Here is a 21,575-nt window from a genome sequence, read left to right on the forward strand (position 1 = left end):
GGGATCAACCAGTGTCCACTTTGGACCTGAGGCGAGTCATCCATCTGTGAGGGGAACAGCTGGGGAACTGTCACACCAGGGGGGACTTTCTATTTTCATCTCAGTGAAGGAAGGGAAAGGAAGAGCAGCTTCCCTCGCCCAAATCAGACTGAGATGCACTTATTTGGCTTGAAAACACAGACTCAGCCAAGATTTGCTGACAGCCAACAGGGCTGAAACTTCCCTGCCTGAAATTAGAGGGTGTTAGGGCACGAAACGTGGCAATTCCACTAAAGTCAGCAGCTCCACTTGGGCATAAAGCTGTCTGCCCAGAGAACCTGCAGGGAACAGCCTGAGAACATGAGATCTAATATGAAGGGACTTTAATACGTCACCAGGACCACATCAAGACATTTGAGAGGCAAAGTGGAGAGAGGAAGCCACTACAGGGGAACAGAAAGGACAATGCTGTAGGAAAACCACAGCTCTCAGATGAGGATGTGAACATCAGCCCTTTTCCTAGTGAATACTTCAACCACAAGCTCACCTCAGCAGGCAGGTTTAGCCCAAAATTTCTACTTTTCTTTTCAAAACTTCAGCAAACATTCCTATAAAAGAAGTGTGGGCCAAGTAAATCTTTCCAAGGCAAACAGATGAACATTGACCTTCTGAAAACTGCCTGTTGGCTGTAGAAAACCAAGGTAGGACCAACAGTTCATCATTCTTCCATGTTGGAGGAGTCTCTCACTCATTCTGTTCTCTGGAAAGTGTGTTTCTTTTGCAGGTAGCAGGACCACTCTTTCCTTTCTCCAGCATCTTTCACTGAAGGAAAAACAGTCTGGGGCACACCTACATTTTTGAGGGGTCCATCACATCTGTGCTGTCTGCTCAGGCTCCCAGGCTGCAGTCAGCAGGGTGTAGAAATGGCAGAAAATATAATTGCATTTTTATTCTGAGAACTTACAGGCCAGGATGGAATCACTGAAGGAAAAGCAGGATTGCTCTGTTAGGATGTGTTGAGTTGTCATTATCTTTAACATGGCACAGGAGATGCTGCTCAGAACTTGGGTATACCAGAACTTGCTTGGATACATGGAAAAGCACTTTGAGTGAGAGTCAGCTCACCCAAATGTAGACATCTCCAGCTGAGCTCAGCCCCCAGGGTTCAGAGTCAGCAGAAAGGCTGTGTCTGATCTGCATCAGAAGTTTTTGTTAAAGCAGAAGAATTCACTCTGCTGTTCTCTGCCCCCCAGGCTGGGACAGCAGCCCCAGCTCTGATGCTTCTGCTGCAAACACCCACATGAAAAACATGGGGCTGCTGCCCAGCCCTGCTGAACATATTTGGGCTGCAAACACTTCCACAGGAACATCTGACTGTGACATGGCCAAATCTGGCCTCCCTAAGCATGAATGCCTCTGAGCAGCCTGACATGTTGAAGCTGACTTGCTTTGAAAACACAGCAAGTTGCCCAGAAAGTGCAAGTGAAACCCTGGTGGAGCCATTTTGCAGTTCCTGTGCAGAGGCTGGATCTGCCCTTAATGGATGTGCTGGATAACCATGGTGAGAGCAGCGGGATTTCCCTGAGGAAGGACTCTAAGAGGCACTCCTAGACTGATGTAAAGGTGCTTTATAGGGACAAGGATGCTGCTTCTCTTCAGGGAAATTACAAAAAGAGCAAAAAGCTCATCAGGATGATGTAATTGCACCAGGACAGTGTTTTAACCACACCTACTCTGGACCAAAAGGCTCTCCCGACCTCTGAGACGCCTTGCACTAGGTTTTGTGGCAAGGGTAGAGCAGAGCTGCTACACCAGCCTGCAGTAGGGTCACTGTGCCTCTCAACAGACTCTTTTAGGTGTTCTCGGGGCTTTCCTCCTGCTCCTTAGACGTCATTACATTTGGGCATCAGACAATGACTTTGGGAACTGATGAATTACGTGCTGGTCTGAGACTTTAGTGAAGCACAGAGAGGCCAGAGGGGCCTGCCAGAAATAAGTGTGCTGTAAAGATGAAAGAGGTTCAGGAGCTGAGTGCTGCTCAGCCTGGTGCAGCCAGTGACCCAATGACACAGTGGCACACGAGGAGTGGCAGCCGGGTTAGCTGCAGGGGACAAGTGTGCAAACTGACACTGGGAATCTCTGATTGTTACAGTGTGCAGAATCAAAGGGACAGTGTCCCCACAAGGTGCACTCCTTGCAGTTTGCTGTTATCTGGAGAGCAGTGGATTTCCTGCTCTTCTGCTTTCAGGAAATCTCCAGCTCATAAAGCACAGGCTTCTGCTACAGAACCATTCCCTTCATCTACCAGGTGTTGCTGGAATTTTGTGGCCACTTTTCTTCTCCCCTGCTCTGATGGCAGTAATAGTAACACATCTGCATTTTAGGTGTTGCTACCAAGCTGTGATCTTGCTGTGATCCTGCACATCCAAACCTCCTGCCTTTCACCTGGGCTTGTTACTCTGCTCCTGGTCCCCAGGCAGCTCTGGATCAACATTCCCACCAGGCATTTTGGAATCACCCCCTCTTGGACTTACCCCAGCTCTCAGAGCGGGGGCACGCAGGAAATCCTGAACCTCTGCACACTGAACTCTCCCCATTCTTGCATGGAAAAATGAAAAGACTCTGGAGGAACCCTGTAAGGGTGAAAGGAGGTAGGTCCAAAAGTCTGGGATAAAAATCTCTTGCTCTTTCCAGACAGTCTTATGGTTTGGGGTGAGGGATAATGCCCTCTCTGGTGTCCCATGGCTCCTGCAGAGGCAGGTGCCAGCTGTGCATGCAGCAAACACCCTTTCACCATGCTGTGCTTTAAGGATCACCTACAGGAGAGGCACCTTCCCAGGCAGGGGGGGACACGATGGGCTCCAGTGCCACACACCTGTCCCACCAGCCCCTAGAAAAGCCACCAAAGGAAACTGCCTCATCTGCTGCAGCAAATTAATTCTCTCCACTTCTGTGAGGAAAAACAACCCTGTGATTATCTGCTGCCTCAGTTTCCACGCCCATGCATGGAGAAAGCTGCCTCCTGGGTTCTGGGGAAGAGGGAGGGATTTCATGTTGAGGGAATACCAAGAGACCTGGATAAACTGCCTTGAAAGGACACACGATGTCCCTTCCTGGAAAGGAAGGTTAACACTCCCAGCTGCAGGCAGGCAGCTCCTGTTTCCAAGCTCAGGACTCAGGTGAGGAGTGGCTTGAATAGCTGCCCTTGCCTGGTGCTGCTAACTTAGGAGGCAAAACCTAAATACTCATTAAGGCAGCACTTGGCAGAAAACCCATCCTCAATTACAAAAATCAATTCATTTTTTTTATGAGTCTGAAGCCTTTGGGGCCTTATAATCTAATTAAATAAAGCTTTCTCACTTTCCTCTTGCCTGCTCCCCTAGCTTCTGTTGTACCAGTAAAGACAAATATATTTTTTTAATTTAGCAGAATTCCTTCGCACGTGTATCCCCTTCTGGCCAGAAACCTCTTCTGTTCCCCCCGTGCCTGTGTCCTGCTTGGGCAGGCTGCATCCACAGCCTGCTTGCTTTTGTTCCTAGGAAGTGCCAAAGCTCCAGGGTCCCAGTTCTCCTCCATCCACTCCCACAGGCTGGGTACCAGTGCCTGCTTGAGGAGCAAATATGCAGAATCTGGGAAGGAGCAGAGCCCCACACAAGGTGAGCTCAGCGTTGGGAGTGGTGCCTCATGTCACACTGAGGGCAGGACTCGTCCAAGGCTGCCAGCTCTGTCTTCCATGGAATACCCTGAGTTGGGAGGGACTCACAAGGATCATCTAGTCCAGCTCCTGGCCCTGCACAGGACAGCCCAGCAATCCCACCCTGTGCCTGGGAGTGTTCTCCAAACGCTCCTTGAACTGCCAGGACGTGTGGTGAGGAGATGCTGCTTTAGGACATGCAACGGGGAGAGGCTGTGGGTGACCTGGAGAAGGGGCCACAGGATCCCCAAGTGGTTTGGTTGGAAAGGATCTTAAAGATCACCTCATTGCAAAGCCCTGCCATGGGCAGGGTCACCTTCCACTAGAGCAGGGCCATCCTCTCTTCCCGTGTCCAGCACCAGCCAACAGCAAGTGGCCGTGCACAGAGTGGGCAGAGATCCCTGTGGGTGTGCCAGGCCCTGCTGTGGAGGAGGATGCAGTCAGCAGGGGCTGCTCTCTATATGGCAGCACCTGAGCTGGCCTCAGACCACCCAGTTCTGGATCAGGTCCTGGAAGAAGACTGGAAGGTACCACAGGGATCTCCCTCTCCACCTCTATGAGGTTTTTGCCCAGAATAGTGTGAAATTTTTTGGAAAAATTGTTCACTTGCTGAAAAGTGCGATTATAGGTCATCCAGACCTTATCTAGAGTTGTGATGCACTTGTTCTGAAACCACTGAAGAGCTGGATTTAAAACAAACAAACAAAAAGTTGCAAAAACTGAGCTTTAAGCCTTGACTTTGGAACATGTAAGCAAATCCAGAAAACAAAAAAATGCAACCCTTCAACTGAGTTTGGTATCACAACATTTCCCTACTATCTTACTTTTTTTTTTTTTTGAGATTTAAAAGAAAATTATATTTGGGTCAAATTTGTTTTTCCATATCAAGAAAATAATAGAGAGACAACTGCACATGGGGGAGGAGAAGCCAGAGAGGAGGCTGAGCTCATGTTATTTTCCCTGGGCTTTTCAGTACGGTTGGTGAACCGTGAGCGTATCAGGCTCTGGGGTCTGATGTCAGTTTTCCTGCTTGATGTTGATCAGGAGAACTCAGAGCACATGCTTGAACCCTCAGAAAGGGGACACCACTGGGATTTCTCTCCTGGGTTTTGTCTTTTGGGGGGGAATTCAGTTCTCCATCCCAGGGCCACAGCAAGGCCACAGAGACAGGGGGGCTCAGCTGCATCGCCTGGAGGGAGACAAGGATGGGCAGTGACCGCACAAGACACCAAATCCAGCTGCGAGCCCCCAGCCCAGCAAACATTGCATCCCAAAGGTCACAGAGCAGCCCTGTCCCCAGCATGTCCCTGCCACCATCACAGCGCATGGAAAGCTCCCAGAGACACTGGGGGCCTCTGCAGAGTGGAGGTGTCAGAGCTGGAGAGCAAAAGACACAAAACCAGTGCCAGACTGGGGCTTTGGGAGATTATCCTTGGAACCAGACCATGTCCCATGCTGTAGAGGAAGGCAGAAAATCCTGGGATGAACTTCAGGCTCATCCTTCTTGGAAGGAAGCATTGCCCCTTCCCTGCCCCTGCTGAGGTGTCACAGCAGCCACCGATGTCAGGGCATCCCACCAGCACCACCTTTGCTGGCAGCCACCCCGCATGTCTCTGAGAAGAAGAGGACATAGCAGAAGATGAGGCAAGGCTGGTGGCACCACAGAGGTGGCATCCTGAGCAGCTCCCATGGCACCCCTCAGAGTGGTGCTGGGAAGATCCCTTCAGGTGTGGTCTCTTCTTTTGGGACCCGGTGTGAGCACAGCTCCTGGCCAGGACATGGGGACATGGGGATGTGGGGACAGTTCCTTCAAACAGCCTGACAGCTGCCAGCCCTGCCTCTTCCACAGGCCCTTCAAAACCACAGAGCTGAGAAACCATGAGGGGAGTGAGGTGATGAGAAGGTGGCAGATAAAGGATTGGAGGAAATGTGAGCAGTGGTGGTGAAGAGGTAGGTGACAAGCCATGTGCCCAGTGCCAGACTGAGACCCAGAGCCCAGAAAAAGCATGGAGAGCACAAGAAGGAGCTTGGGCTCAGCTGCAGAATGTCTGTTGAGGCTGCTGCAGCTCCTTACTCCCTCTGGCCCTGCCTGGTGCAAGTGAGGGAGCTCTGGGCCTGATCCAGTGATGGGCAGTGTTTGCTCTAGAGGAACCACCAGTGTCCCCACCTGGGAGCTGAGCAGAGCTAGGTGCTGCCTAGGGTCAGGGCTATGGACTGCAGGGAAGGACCTCCCCGAGCATCTCAGCCACTCCTGGAGCTCCTGCAGGAGCACAAAGGACAGCAGTGAGGACAAAGGGAGAAGTGGTTACTGTCCAGCTTGGACAGGTGCCTCTCCCCCATGAGCCCAGCCTGCCAGTCACCTCCCCAGGGTCACAGGAAACAGGGAGGGAGCCAGAACTGACCCTCACAGCATAACCCCCACAGGGAAGTACCTGTGCAGAATCTACCCCTGAGCCACTCCTATGGCTCCATCCAGCCACTGAGAGCCTGGATGCACTGAGCCTCCCATGGATCCTGTCCCAGCACATCCCTAGGAAAGGCATTTTCCTGGGGAAATGGGCATTTTCCTGCCAAAAGGACAAGGAGGATGATTTCACCTCCAGCAAATCTGGCAAAGAAGTGTGTCCACAGCAGAGACTGTCAGGTAGCAGAGCAAGCAGCACCCACAAAGGATGTGGCCACTTCCACCAGGAGATCACCCACTCCAGGGACTGCTCACACTCAGCCTCCAAGGAAGTTTTCCCTCAGCAGGAATTGCTGTGCCCATAGCCAGCACCTTGCTGGCAGTAGCCACGGCTCCCTCCCAGCCCAGGGAACATCCTTCTGGCAACTCCACCAACCTGTGCGAGTCAGCAGGGCCACACAGAGATGCCTGTGTGTGAACTGAACAGGAAATCCATTTCCTTCTGGCAACAAGGACCAGCTCCAGCTCTGTGCAGAACCACGGACATCACATGGGGCAACTTCAGAGCTCAAAGGAGACTTTTCACTTGAGTTGCTTTGACATGGTGGCCTGACATACCCAGCACTGTGTGCCTCAGGACAGGCACAGAACACACAAACTCATGGCATGGAAGCTTGTGGAACTGCTGGATGGTGGGAACTTCATTGCTGGGAAAACCCATGGAGGAAGAGGACAAAAAGGTGTTGGGTGGTGGGATTGAGAGCAGAGAAGTGATGGTACTCTAGGCTGAAGTCCAGGAGACCAATTCAGGGTGTTTCAGCAGGGAGATGAGAGGTGAGGAGCACCAGTGGGGAGAGCAGAAAGCCAAGACACCTGCGAGGGCTTCATGTGAAGAGCCACGTGATGAGCCACGCAAGAAGGACAGCCTGAGGTCAGAAAGCAACTCCTCGTCTTGGACACCTCAGAAAGTGCTTGAATCCCTCTTGCCATCCTCTGTGGAGCTCTCATGAGTGGCCTCAGCAAACACACCCAGCTGGTCTCCATGAGCTGGAGTTGCTGCTCCCCATCACCACCTCCCCCGTGCTAGCAGGACACTGAACAGGCCTGGTGGTCACACAGAGGTTCTTCCTGGCAGAGCTCCTGTGTCCCCTGCCCAACGCTGCCACTGTCACCTTGGCAAAGTCATTTAACCATGCCAAGCCTCAGTTTCCCCAGATAACAATCCAGCCACATCCTAGGGTGGGCTGAAGAGCGATAAGGTGCTGAGACAGGGAACTCAGTGTTAATGCAGAACTACTTGGCTTCCAGCCTCACACCCCTAAAGGGATCTCCAGGGAAAACTACCCACTTCAACTCCACTTGTGCCGAACTTTTAGGGGGAAAAAAGGCACAGAATGAGAACCATCCATTTTGTGAATTAGCCATCTCTCTGACTGCCCCTCTGGACTCAGCCACCCACTTTCAGACTTTATCCATTGTTTGCTTGGACTTGTACAGGAAAAATCACATTAAGGAAAATCCTAGTTGAATCACAGACTTTGGAACAGTTGCAATGGACAATTTGACAAGGACATGGGGATTTAACATATTTTTAAAGCAAAAATATCTAACAATAATGTGCTCCACTCCTGGCTAAAAACATTATCTACTGGCATGGGGGGAATTAAAGCCATAATGCCAGCTACTATAATGCAGGCCTGGAACTCCATGCAAATATTATCCTGATCCAAGAGCTACAAAGCTCTGTTTATCCTAGTAATTAATTCTGTCTTATGTTTAGTGATACAATTAGAGAAACACTGCCATTCTGATGGGCTTGCTTCCACCAGTGCCTTTTACTATATTTACATGCCCACAATAGGCTTGGTCTCACAGAAAAGGGTGAAATTGCATTTATGGAGACAATGCCACATGCATTCCCAAAGCATTTCAGAGATGTAAAGTTAGGCTCCAAATTGCACGTTTATTGTGTGAACACACAATGAGCTTAGATTAAATATTGACTAAAGCCAGCCTAACACCCAAAATAATGAAGATGAGCACAATAGTGTGATTTACTCCCAGGCGCTAGAGAAATACACATCTGTAACATATAACATGCCCTTCCCACAGATATACTCTTTGTATTCTAGCTCGCCTTAGGCAGGAAAATTTCATTCTCATAAATTATGGATTTTCTTTCCCAACTGCCAACACATCCATATTACCAGTTGCAAAGCAAAAAAATATAATAATAAAAAATAATAATTAAAAAAGCCATTCCCCTTACACGGTGACGAGCAGGTGACTGGCTCCTTGAATCCTCAAAGTTGAGGCAGCAAAATGGAAGATAAACATGGCTAAAACCAGAGCATCCTTTCCCTTTTGTCCCCCAAGGTGTGGGAGCCAGCAGGGAGGTGTGGGCATGGCAGGTATCCTTTCAGAAAGTACTCCCAGCCCTAGCTGTGTTCAGAAAACTATCTGTCCTTCTCACGCCTTCCTCCTTCCCAGACTTGGGGAAGAAATTCAGGGAGACGCAGACGTTAATAGAACAATTATGATAATAACCCAGTGCTGAGTGGGGGTAACACACACCCTTCCCAGCAGCTCGACCTCTAAATCCTCTAATACAGCACCGCTTCATTCAAGATTAAAAGAAATTGCAACCCAGCAGAGACAAAAAGACACAGGAGGCAAGGCAGGATCTCACTCGGCAGCGAAGCCCCACTCCAGTCCAGATGCAGTCATATCACTTCAGCTTCTCTGTACCATCTCCATGACAACCATGTAATTTGGATGCAATAACCACTGCCGAATTGATCTTTAAATGTAGCTTTGCTATAAAACATAATACTGAATGTGTCAGGCTCAGGATAAAGAGAAGTAGCCCCCTGCTACTGAGGACTGTGATTTAAGACCCCCCCCCCCTTTTAATTTTCAGCTTCAAAAATTGCGTGTGTGAGTGGATTTTAAAGGCAGGAGCAGCAAAAACCATTTCTCTGTGTGTGTACGGCATGCTTTGGGGTAACACTGCGAATGAGACACCACACTGAGAGCTGGAAAAATGTGTCAATGTATATCCAGAGAATGGGCATCTTCCCACATGCACACACACACACACACACACACACACACGTACCAGTCAGTCTCCAGCCTCTGAAGCATACAGCTGATGCATCAAATAATCCTAATAAGAATCAAACCCAGTATAACTAAGCAAAATAGGAGGGGGGATCGATGTACAGCATGACAATGAGAGCCCGGGAGCTCGCACTGGCACTTACCCGAGCAATGAGCTGTTTATTTTTTGGTCCCTTCACAAATGCAGCTCCCTTTTCTCTTCAACAATCCATGCAAAATAATCTGCAGTCCCACCGATGGAGGAGTGGCCCCGTCCCTCCCCCTCCACCACCTTCCTAGACCTCCCTGTTATTGGCTTCCTTCTCCCTTCTCTCTTGCTCTCCCTCGCTCGCTGGCGATGGTTACACCTCCCAGCCTTCCCCCAAGGTGTCAAGAGACTGCTGGGGATCCGGCAGGCAGGGTGGGAGGGACGGGGAGAGGGGGAGGAGGCAGGAGGCATGGTGAATGGACCAGGGAAAGGATGGAATAAAGCTCTGGCTGGCGAAACCCCCGGCAGAGCCCCTGGCAGGAGCAGACCTGCCGCTGGCTGGGAGGCTCCGCTCGCAGCGCAGGAGCTGCCAGGGATGTCCCCGGAGTGCTGGGGCTTGTCCCCCCACGGGCACCTGCAGAGCGCTGAGGGATTGCTCTGCTTCCTGCCAGCAAATCGTCACCCTGTGAATTGACACTGGCTTGAAGTTTTGGGTTGAAATCCTGCCAAATGCTCTCGGTGTCTTTAACAACCGATACGCTTCCAAACACAGACGTGCAGCACTGGAAATGCCTCAAGGACCCACCTTGGTGCAGACCCCAGCACTGCAGGTTGGGTTGCTCCGTGCCTCTGGACACTCCCACCTGCTGCAGCTCCATCCCATCCCATCCCATCCCATCCCATCCCATCCCATCCCATCCCATCCCATCCCATCCCATCCCAGGCTCCAGCTGCCTCTGTGCCTGCCAAGCTGCCTCCAGAGCCTCCCCCTCTACCGTGAGCTGGACCTGGTGCTGCTCACCACCACTGCCACATCTCCATCCTGACAGCTCTTGCATGCAAAGGCAATGGCTTTGTCCCCAGGCTTACCCAGGAACCTGGCTCACCAAGAGGGCTGGGGATGCAGTGTAGGGTGGAGAGGCACAGGGACACAAGGCTTTTCCTGCTTTAGGGCCCTTTTACCAGACTAACAGAGCAGTGTTTAGGGCAAACACTGTCCCTCGGCCTCTTGGTGGCTGTAATACAACGGGGGTTTCTGTGGGTGCACAGGTGAAGGGTGGTGGGTGCTCTCTGGGTCAAATTGCTCAGCTGGAGCATGAGCCAGTGGTCCCTTAGCCTGGGCCAGCTGGGATAGTGGCCAGCTACAAGGGTCCTTCCCCCAGAGCTGGCACACTCTGTGCTGGCACCACCCATGTCCTGTGACACACAGGAACCAGGACGTGCACCCTGACTGCTGCGCAGGGATGTGGCGTCACAGGATCACAGAAGGGTTGGAAGGCACCTGAAAGACCACCTTGTTCCAGGCCAGGCCATGGCCAGGGCCACCTTCCACGAGACCAGGGTGCTCCAAGCCCCATCAAACCTCTGGGTGAGGAAGAAGGGTTGGGTGTCTGCCCCAGATCCCTTCCCTGATTCCAAGGAGAAAACCTCTCCCTAGACCTCTGTCTCTTGGAAAACTTCTTCCAGGGGACCCACATTTCTGAATGAGCAGACAAATCCTGAACATCCCATATTAACAATACCATTACAACGTACAGCCATTCATCCCAACACTGCAGCACAGCCAGCAGGTGAAATAATGTCCTGGAGCAGCTCAGCAGAACACGGCCAGAGATCCTTCCGGCAGGGATACCCCCAGCACACACCGGGGTTGTTTGCCAGGGATAGGATTGGTAATGAACCATGTAATGAGCACCCTGCAGCTATACTCGGGACTTTTCCAACAAATGCAAGCGGGAGTGAAGGTTACTGTGCTGGAGAGACACAAAATGCACCTTGTGGCCACAGTCAAGAAGCTGGGCAAATCCAGGTGTGGGGCTTTTAACCTCCCACAGGGTCCCTTCATCAAAGAGATTCGATTAACACCATCATAAAAGTCTGTCCTGCTGCTCTTTCTGATCAACTCTAATGTATTTGTAATCAAACAATTATCAGGCTAGGGTGCTTTAACAAAAAAAAAAAAAATTAAAATATAAAAGCACAATCAATATTTATCAGTCTGTTGTGCTGTTCAGTTCTGAAGGCAAGGAACAAAATCCAATTTCTGCTCAGTCAGTCCTAAGAAATGACATTTTGCAGCATGAGAAAACGAGGTTCTAGTTTCTAAGAATATATCCACTAGTGGGTTCCAAATAACTGTGTTATCAATCATTCTGTTCCTGGGAATGAGCATATCAACAGCTGGATTCGGGAGAAACCTCCTCTCCTCCCTCTGGCAGGCTAGTGAGCCTGTCCCTGTCATTGATTGGGCATTCCTAGCAGCAACAGGCTACAGAGATTTCTCCTGGTACATCTCTGTCAGGTGCCTCCAATATGTCATAATATTTTCTTCCAATTAAGAAAACTCCTAAACTACAGCGATTGTGTGTGTGCTGCTGAACTGTCTGGAGTTTTCACTACCTGTGACACGAGTTCTCTGAGGAAGAGACACCTTCCCTCCACCCCAGCATCAGTGCAGCCACCCCTCCAGCCCCCAGACAAGCCAAAGCACCCCCCTGTGAGCCTGCCGGGCAGCAGGGAACTGCAGGCACCACAAGTAAACACTGCCAACACATCCAGACCATGGGAATGCTCCAGCGAGGCTGAGGGCAGAGGGGGAGCCCTGGAAAAAAGATAGGAGCATGTGGTCCTGAGAGGGTTCATGCTCCTCTAGCCCCATGGGATCCACCAAACCCGAGCTCCAAGGCTGGCAGCTCCACAGACTCTGCTCCCCCTTTGCTCTGAGTGGAGAAGACAGGACCACCTACCCTGCAGCCCCACAGGCTTTATTGACTTCGCTCACCATTTAAAGAGTGCCTTAACTGCAGCTTAATGCCTTTGCTTTTGAAGTGCTGAATCCCCATTACAAAGAGTTTTCCAGCCATGCCCTGCTCTTGGTGCTTGCTGTGGCACACAAGGACACTTCTGGGTGCTGCTCAGCCTGCTCGGTTTTTATTACGAAACCATTACGAGTGTTCTTTTGTACCCAGGAATGAGCATGCTTCCATGTCCTCACACAGCTGTTTTTCTCAGGAAATCCCTTGGATTTTCCAGCTGGGATTCACTAATTTTCAGTACAAGCCACTTTGCTGGAAGCCATAATTAGGAGAAATCTGTATGAGGGCCTTGCTGCATGAAGGTGGTGTGGACAGGGGGATGGGGAGGGGGATAACAGCCCCTCTGAAGAATAAGGCCAGTCCTTGGGAGCCTTTGTCTGCATTTCTCTTACACTTGAGATCAGTTCTTTGTCCTGGGTGATATCTGTCCTTGGAGGTAAGGTGTGGCCAGAAAGTCCACACCTGGAATTTCTGCATCCAGCTGGGCTGTCACAGGTGAAGGCAGAAGGCAGAGCTGCACCAAACACCTCACCCTGAGACAAACTGTCCAACAGCAAACTAACTCACAGGTGAAACAACTCCAGTCCCAGGAGCTGCACCTGCATACTGTGTCTGGGGCCACCCTGCCATCACTGGCTCTTCCTACACAGAAAAGCCCAGTGACTTCCAGAATGTTCCCCTGGGAGCTTTTCTTCCCCCCAGCCTGTGACCAGCTTCTCTTGTAACCTCCTCCTGGATATACATTCAAGTGAAACTTGTTTAGGGCTCCATAGGGGTCTGGTTTTCTACACCACAGTTATCCTCTGAGCTCCTCAATAACGTTCTGGCTGCTGGGCCAGGAGTCAGAGTTGAGTACCAGCCTGGCCAGCACAGGCACCAGAGCCCTCTGGAAGTCCCAAGGACAGTGTGCACTAATCTCCTGTGCAGGGATTAGTCACCTCTCTTGCCCACACTAAAGAAATCTCCATGTGCCATGGAGGATTTTGATTCCCTGCCCAGTGCAGGCACTTCTGCCTGGGAAATCCCAGCCTGGAATATGACAGTCATCATTCCTGGCATTTCAGGTTTTGGCAGAAGGTAAGATTGATGGTGCTGGATGAGCACTCTGCTCACTCTCCATCTTCTTTCATGGGAACTTTCAAATGAGTCACTGTCCTCCAAAACACCATCGTTCCTCTGCCCCTTTCTGAGTGTATGAATTTGCACTTGTCTTCCTGAGAGCCCATTGCTGACACAAAATCAGCTCCCCAAGCAGACCTGACCACTCACAGCATCTGACTTGTCCTAATTTCAGTAACATTTAGTGTATGAAAACTGTATCCTCAGCAACTGATGAGAGTGAGCAGGTTCTCGGAGGTCCCACAGGGAGTCTGGTGTTCTTCTGACTGCAAGGGGTCTGCAGCATCTCTTCCATCTTTTATTATACCCCAGTGCTAGGAGTCCCTCCCTCTCTGCCATCCATCATCTCACCTAAAAAAATGCTATTTGTTGGCCTGTTTTGTTGGCTATTTGTTGACCAACAATTTTGTTGGCCTAACAATAGAATCATAGGATGGACTGGGTTAGGAAGGAGCTTAAAGCCCATCCAGTTCCACTCCCTGCCATGGGACAGCTTCCAGTAGCCCAGGCTGCTCCGAGTGTCCAACCTGGCCTTGGGCACTTCCAGGGATGGGGCAGCCACAGCTTCTCTGGGCACCCCCTTCCCCAACAGCCAGGTAGTGACATACATGAAACCATTCCAGGTAGTTTTTCTAGTCCTAGACATGCAGAAACATTTCCATTTACCAGTTGTCATTTAATGTGCTGCCTGGTTACTGCTGGAGCAAACATCTTTCCATCCCCTCAGTAGGATATGGACCCATCAGGCTGCTTTTCTCTAGAGCTAGGAATCTTTGACTGGACACCTTTTTTTTTTTCAGTATCAGAGCAGAGTCTTTGCCAGCTTAATCTAAAACCATGCAGCATTTATTTTCTTTCTGACATACATGCATATAAACACACACACATGCACACTCCCTAATAGTCTTTAATGCCACGAAACATAATTTTCATTGACTGCTCTTCCAGATTAGCCTTCCAGGTCTCTGCATTATGTAACAGTTAATTCATTGCTTTTGTTACCAAATCCCTTATTTTCCTGTTTGGGTTTTTATTGCTGTTATTATTTCTGATTTTCTCTTCCTTAACAATGATAGATTCTTAGCTAAGAATATCTTCAATGACTGCAGAACTGTGTGCATGCTGTGGAGGAGACAGCATCTATCAAAGTTTTCTTAAACAACCCTCATTTAGAACACCCATTATTTTTTCTCATTTTTTTTTCCTCCAATCATTTCTTGTTTGCAATTTTTCCCAACTTAGGAAAATTGACCACTTTCAAGTGCCTTGCATACATATTATCCATTTAGGATCACATTCTGCTCAGAGCAAATGCAATTAGGGCATTTAAGTAACCATTAATTCTGAGTTCAGTAATCAATTCACCTTTATCTGTCCAACTGAGGCCTGATCCAGAATCACACCAAATTCACTGCAATACTTCCAGTGACAGAAAATTATCATCTGTCATTTTTAGAAACTTGGGGCTGCGCATTGGCAGCAGCACGAGTCCTTCAGCATCTATCCCTGAGGCTGCAAAGCTGTTCTGGGAACATGGATTTTCTCTCACTCTGTTATGAAGCTGTTTAGGGAAGCTGTTTGTCCATCCCCCCGGTTCGATCCGCCAGTCTGCAGGGATCCATCTGTGCCGGGGCTGATCTGCCCCAGCCTGAGTGGAAGAGCAGCCCTTGGTGGAATACTGGGACGTGTTCTGCCTCCAGCTCTGGGGTCCCAGCACAGGAAGGATGTGGAGCTGTTGGAGCAAGTCCAGAGAAGGCACCAAGAGGATCAAAAGGATGGAGCAGCTCTGCTATGAGGAAAGGCTGAGAGGGTTGGGTTTGTTCAGCCTGGAGAAGAGGAGGTTTTGGGGTGACCTCATTGTGGCCTTCTAGCCCCTGAAGCATCTCCAAGAGAGCAGGAGAGGGATTTTAGAGGGTGTGAGGACTAATTTTGCTGGCTGTGAGCAGGTTCTGGAGCACTGATGTGAAGGGACAGAGAGCAAAGGAAGGAAAATTTGCTGTTACCAGAGACAATCCAAGACAGAGAAAGTGAGGATGCTTCAGCTGTGGGTGAGAGCAAGGGCTGCTCAGCCTGTAGGATGAGGTACAGTGACCAAGGGCAGCAGAAAACTCAGGCCAAGGCACTGGGGAGCACTGACTCTGGAGGTGCTGGCCCATCTACCCTCACCTTTAAGGCTCATTGTCTGAGTCACCTAGAGGCTCTGGTTTTTGAAAGGCTTGGGTTAGGGAAAGGGGGATTAGAAACAATTTTTGAAGTTATAAACCTGATTTTGATGACATTCATAGAAACATGGGATGGTTTGGGTTGGTAGAGATCTTAAAGCTTTTCTTGTTCCACTCCCTGCTATGGGCAGGGATACCTTCCACTTGACCAGATTGCTCAGAGCCCTGTCCAACCTGGCCTTGAACACTCCAGGGATGGAGTGTCAATAACTTCTCTATTGTCTATAAAAAAAAAAAAAAGTTGATAAACAGATATTTTCAGATGATGGAAAAGGGAATTCAAATGATCTGATCTCCATTTAAGCTCAGCAGTCAGGTCCTGGCTGGGAGAAATGTGGGACAGAAACACAGGGGCCCTGGGGCTCCCACACCTGGGCTGCAGGGGGAAAATTAGCAATGATGAGGTTTTACATAAGCAGAATCCCAGCACCTTCTTTGCTCTGAGTGTTCCCGAGTTGCCAGAATGGGTTCAATAAGAGGGACATTTTGGGATGTTGATGGAGAGATGACACAGATGCCAATGAGCTGCCATTAGCTCTGTGTGCCCTTAGGACTATTGCAGCATTTGGTCTTGTGGAAATGACCACTGGAACTGGGGCAGGAGCACCAAGGGTGAGACTGAAGCTGTTACAGACACCCAACAGCACTAATGGCACTGGAAGGGGCAAAAAGCAAATTATTCAGTGGCTGGGCTGAGAGAACAAACCAAAACTATTTCAGATAAAGCAATTAGTTACAGCCCAGTGTTTCACCTCTTTTGAGCTGGGGGTCAGGGCGGGATAGTGATCTTCTGTAAGTAGGGAGATGAAAAAGAGTTTGAAAATTTATGAAAAAATCAATTTCAGCAAACTATCAGAAGACCATTCACAATGAAGAACTACAACTGCAACTTTTATGACATGACTTTTTTTTCCCCCTGTATGGAATTTCAGCAGGAACCTGTGAACTTGTCAAGCCAACAAAATATATTTCATTAGCAAAAAAAAAACACTTAATCTTGTTTTCATTCATTTCACTTCCAGATATTTTTCTTCTGCTGAGCTGAATTTCTCTGAGGCACCACCAAGGGAGAGTTTTCTACATGGGGACTGGGAAGGAAGCTGAGGTAGGTCTGGAAAGGCTGCATGGGCACATCTGCTGTTGCCATCACTGATGGCATCAAGGGCACAGCCATAACCAAGCTTGCTTTCTCCATCCTTCCAGCCATTTATAGCTAACCTCACCAGGGCACAAGTTTTTTTCCAGCTTCTGGAGCACAGGATAAGTTCCCAGGAAGCTGGTGCTCCTGGGGCTGCTCCTCACCATGGCACGTGTCTGCAGCAGCGAGGATGGAACCGTGTTCCCAGAGTTCATCCCTCCTCAGCCACAGGCCAGGAGGGACTGAGATGCAGTTAAGTAGTTCCCCAGCCTGCACTACTTTTTAGCTCAATTTCCATTTCCTGAACCGCTGCTGACGTCTGTCTAAATAATCATTATCTCCACAACCACGCTGAGTTTTAGCTTTGCTGAGCATCTCACAGCAGATTTGGAGCTTTGGAAAGGATGCTGAGCTTAAGAAGCTGCTGCTCTGTGTGTCTCTCCCATCTCCCATGGCTGTTTTTCCCAATGCACACACAAACACACACCCTACGTGCATGTGTGCTCTCTTTCATGTGAGCTGCCTAAGTGAATACTTGCTGTCAGATCTTCCAAGCCACAGCACATTTTTAATCAGTCAGATAATTCAATCATTCATTTCAGACCTGCTCTGCACAGCTGTCATTTGCAGGCATCAAAGCTTCTCTGTCAAAAAACCACGCAGGCTGGGGGCTCATTCAGGCATCGCTGTTTCAAAGTGCTGAGGGGGGTGCAAAGGAAAAGAGCTAATAGGATGGATTAAATGAACTTATTAGAAATACTTCTGAAGCTACCACCCAACCGTCCTCAGCAGACAACAATGGCATGGCACAAGGGCAACTCAGGCATCTGCAGGATTTGTAAGGTATTTGCAAATCTCACTCTTATGTTGCAGAGTGGGGAGAATGGAGGCGGGGGGTGTCACATGCAGCTTCCTGCCTGAGATGCTCAAAGCCACCGAATGGGATTTGGATGTCTGCTTCTCATTAAAATTAATGGAAATTGGGTGCCCAGACCTACAGGCAGCTTTCAAAAGCTGTGTCTCCATTTATAATTAATGTTCCCAACAGAATGACTAAATATTTATACAATAGTTCACATTATATGCAAAGTGGGAAAGGTGCCTCTTGGAAGATCAGGGACCCAGAGAAGGAGGATCCGATGGGGTGTCAGGCTTAATCCACGTCGTCTCTTGTTTAAAGCTCTTCTACTTGCAAATCTCCAGCAGCTCCCATTGGATAAGCACCTGGGTGGTAGCTCAGCAACGATGAAGTTCTCAGGGTACAATGCAGCAAATTAAAATGGCAGATTAACAGCTTTCCTGGGTTCTTTTTCTCTCCCTCCCCACAGCTCTGACTTCCTTCATCAACTCATTTCATCTCTGCAAATCCCAATTTCCAGTATGAAAACTGCTCAGTGTTGCTGTAGGAGTGCAGTGGAGCTCAAGCCATGAGCACTGCCCTGGTCAGAGGTGCTGTAGGTGGGAGAAGCCAAGGAAAAGTGACACTGATGTGCCTCCAGGCATTAGCAGAGCCATGGCTGGATCTGCTCCACTGCATTTGCTCTGGAGGGATGGAGTAATTCAGAGTACAAAGCTGAGGGTGTTTGGGGGATCTGTGCTCTGGGGTAAAAGCTTGGCCCTCCTGCAGGAAAAGTTCAAAGGAAACAAGTCCTGTCCTGGTTTGTCTGTCCCTGGAGGAAACCCTTCTTCAGCTGGACCACCTCTAAACTCTGCCCCAGCTGATCCACTGAGAGGGTGTCCATGGGAGCTTGGGCTTCATGTACCCAGCAGCCTCAGGTCCCCACTCAGAAGAGCTCCTGGGCTGGGCTCAAGACAAACACTTAGGGTGAGCTGGATGATCACAGTGTTTTACAGTGCCTTAATCGAGGAGATTCAACTCCTCCAACCTTTGAAAATCAGCCTTTTAACTCTTTTTCTTTGTCTCCCCTAAAGCCACCAGATGGAGAAGCTTTCCTGACTCAGGGAATGTGGAGACATCTCCAATCTGCTCCCCTCTTGGGCATCTCTGGGTTTGTCAAGCCCTGACAAATATACTGAGAGCTCACATCTGTAGGTCCCCAGCTCCTAGGGTGTGAGTTGTAGCTCCAGCTTCACTGAAAGGACACAAAGCTCAGCCAAGGGACAAGTCATGTACTCTGTGTCCGTGGACAAACACCTTGTGCTACAAAGGGTTTACTCCCACCCTTTAGCTTCCTTCTGGTCAGCTGGCTCTCCTCTACTGCACTGGAAATAATCAGTACTCATGTTGCCTTTCCATGTGACCTTGGGTGCCCTACACAGGTCTTTCTCTGGTTCTCCTGACCCTCCTGACCATATCTCACAGCACAACATGGCCTGTGTTTGGTGTTGAGGCTGGCCCAGCACAGCTACACGAAGCTGTGCCCTGCAATCACAGAATATGCTGACTCGGAAGGGACCCACAAGCATCATCCAGTCCAGCTCCTGGCTCTGCACAGGCACCCCAACAATCCCACCCTGTGCCTGGGAGCGTTGTCCAAACATTCCTGGAGCTCTGGCAGCCTTGGGGCTGTGACCATTCCCTGGGGAGCCTGGTCAGTGCCTGATCTCCTCTGGGGGAAGAACCTTTTCCTAATATCCAACCTGACCCCCCCCCAGTGCAGCTCCAGCCGTTCCCTTGGGTTCTGTCCTTGGTGCTGCCCCTCTGCTTCCCCTCACAAGGAAACTGGAGGCTGCCTTGAGGTCTCCCCTCAGCCTCTTCTGCTCCAGGCTGAAGGAGCCAAATGCCCTCAGCAGTCACCCATGACATGGCAGTGAACATGAGCTGCAGCCACATCCCCGGAACCTCACAGCCCGTGGGGCAGGGCAAAGGGGAGACAAGGCACCATTCCTCTCTGACAGCACAGCCAGTCTGCGTGGCATGGCACATTCACTGCTCCATGGGTTTGTTCTCCATTAAAACAGTTGGCTTGGCACGATAAAAATAAATGCAAATTCGAGGCTTAGAGCTGTTGTCCCCAGATAAGATGCCAGGAGAGCATCAAGGACACATAAAGAACAAAACAGCTTAATTTTCCCGGTGAATACCTGTCTGCTTATTTTTTAATTAAACAACAGCTGGGTGTAGACTTGTGAGACAGCAGAGGGATCCCAAGACAGAGGAGATTAGGTGATCTACACATGTGAGGATGTAAACCCTTCCTACCACGGAGAGTGTGGCAGCTGAGCCTGGCAGAATCTGCTCCATCACTGAACCTTCACTGCAACAAGCTTCTACAAAGCCCCCTCATTTTTTGAGCATTTAAACACAGAAGCAATTACATACTCTGAATCACAGCCAATACTCCATCCTGTCAAACAGACAGGGGTCACGGGCAGGCATTTTAGGAGCAGGTTGGAGAAACCTCTGCTGGCAGTGGCCTACAAAAGAAATTATCCCATCTTCAGGCATGAACATGGACTAGGCCACCTCTGAAAGTTCCTGCCAGCCCCCTGCAGATCTGTCACTTGTTGATAGATGTGTAGGTAGAAGTCTGAAAGTTTGTATTTTCTTATCACACAGACTCAGGAACAGATTTTGCCATCCAGAGATCCCTCAGGGCTTGGCCGTGGAGGGAGGGCTGAGAACCCTGGCAGAATGTCCTGGCCTGGCTCCCAAGAGCCAAGCCTGCATCCCTCTGGCACATGAGTGGTTACAGAGAAAAGACTGGGACCAAGGGCTCAAACTGCTCAGCCCAGTAATGCCTCAGACCCCAAACCAAGGATCCAACCACCATCCTAAGTCACAGACAGGAGTCACAGAATTACAGAAGAGTTTATGTTGGAGGGACCTTAAAGATCAGCCAGCCCAAGCCCTGCCATGGGCAGGGACACCCGGCCTGGGACACTTCCAGGGATCCAGGGGCAGCCACAGCTGCTCTGGGCACCCTGTGCCAGGGCCTGCCCACCCTCACAGGGAAGAATCCCTTCCCAAAATCCCATCTAACACTGATCTGCAGTGGGAGCCATTCCTGTGTCCTGTCTCTCCATCCCTTGTCCCCAGTCCCTCTCCAGCTCTCCTGGAGCCCCTTTAGGCCCTGCAAGGGGCTCTGAGCTCTCCCTGGAACTTCTCCTCTCCAGGGGAGCACCCCCAGCTCTCCCAGCCTGGCTCCATGGCAGAGGGGCTCCAGCCCTGGGAGCAGCCGTGCTCCCAGGGAGAGCTGTGCAGGCTGCTGCACTCTCAGGCTGCCCTAGATTGGAGCAGGTAAGCTCCTTTCTGAAGGAAGATAATTGCTCTATTTTAAAACTAAGTGGTTCAAGGAGAAAAACACAGGTAAGAGGGTCCAATGCTGTGAGCTCGGGGTGGGAAACAGGAGGTGTGCAGGGCAGAGCAGCTGCTTTGCTGGATGGTGAAAGTGATGCATGAAAAGCACCAGTCAGGCTGTCCCTGCATCCCCAGCCCAGCCAAACTGGTGCTGCTGGAGAGAGCAGAGACCAAGGTGGGAGAAGCTGGTGCCCCCACTTGGAGTCCTGAGCTGCGAGGCTGAACACCCTTAAAATCCAGAAGGGAAAAGTCCCAGGTGGAACAAAGATCCTCCGTCTCCTCTCACCTGTCCCTTCTGCACCTGCAAGTTCAGGTTTTGTGGCCATAAAGGAGATTCCCAGAACACTCTGGCTCAGCCCTGTAGGCCAGGTCTGAGCACTGGCATTGAGCAGCCTGGCCACACAGAGGGACAGCCCCCACCACGGGGACAGCTCCCCTGGAAGCTGCTCCAGGGAAAATAGTTGTTGCTTTGGCAAACCGTCTCCCAGAGCAAAGACCAACAAACAGGACCAGACAACAGCAGAGCCATTAATAAGGGCAAGCCTGGCATGTCCCTGGACCCCTCTCCACTGTGATCAGAGATTTCAACAGGCAAGCACAGAAGAGGCCTCTTCAGCAGAGTTTTGTCTTTGCTG

At 50.2% G+C, this 21,575-nt stretch overlaps 1 protein-coding gene across 4 annotated transcripts in view; it reads right to left on the bottom strand.

Annotated features, from left to right (window-relative positions):
- Positions 1–21,575, bottom strand: part of PSD2 (pleckstrin and Sec7 domain containing 2) — a 73,250-nt gene that overhangs the window by 45,004 nt on the left and 6,671 nt on the right. Inside the window, exon 1 of one of the 4 annotated variants that reach the window (XM_053956806.1) lies at positions 9,341–9,993. The exons of the other annotated variants lie outside the window; for them this stretch is intronic. The gene's annotated coding sequence lies outside the window, so the exon portion shown is untranslated. Of the gene's footprint in view, positions 1–9,340; positions 9,994–21,575 lie in introns of those variants that run through there. 4 annotated transcript variants of the gene reach the window in all.

Source organism: Vidua chalybeata, chromosome 15 (assembly GCF_026979565.1).
Source record: "Vidua chalybeata isolate OUT-0048 chromosome 15, bVidCha1 merged haplotype, whole genome shotgun sequence".
Classification (NCBI taxonomy): Eukaryota; Metazoa; Chordata; class Aves; order Passeriformes; family Viduidae; genus Vidua; species Vidua chalybeata.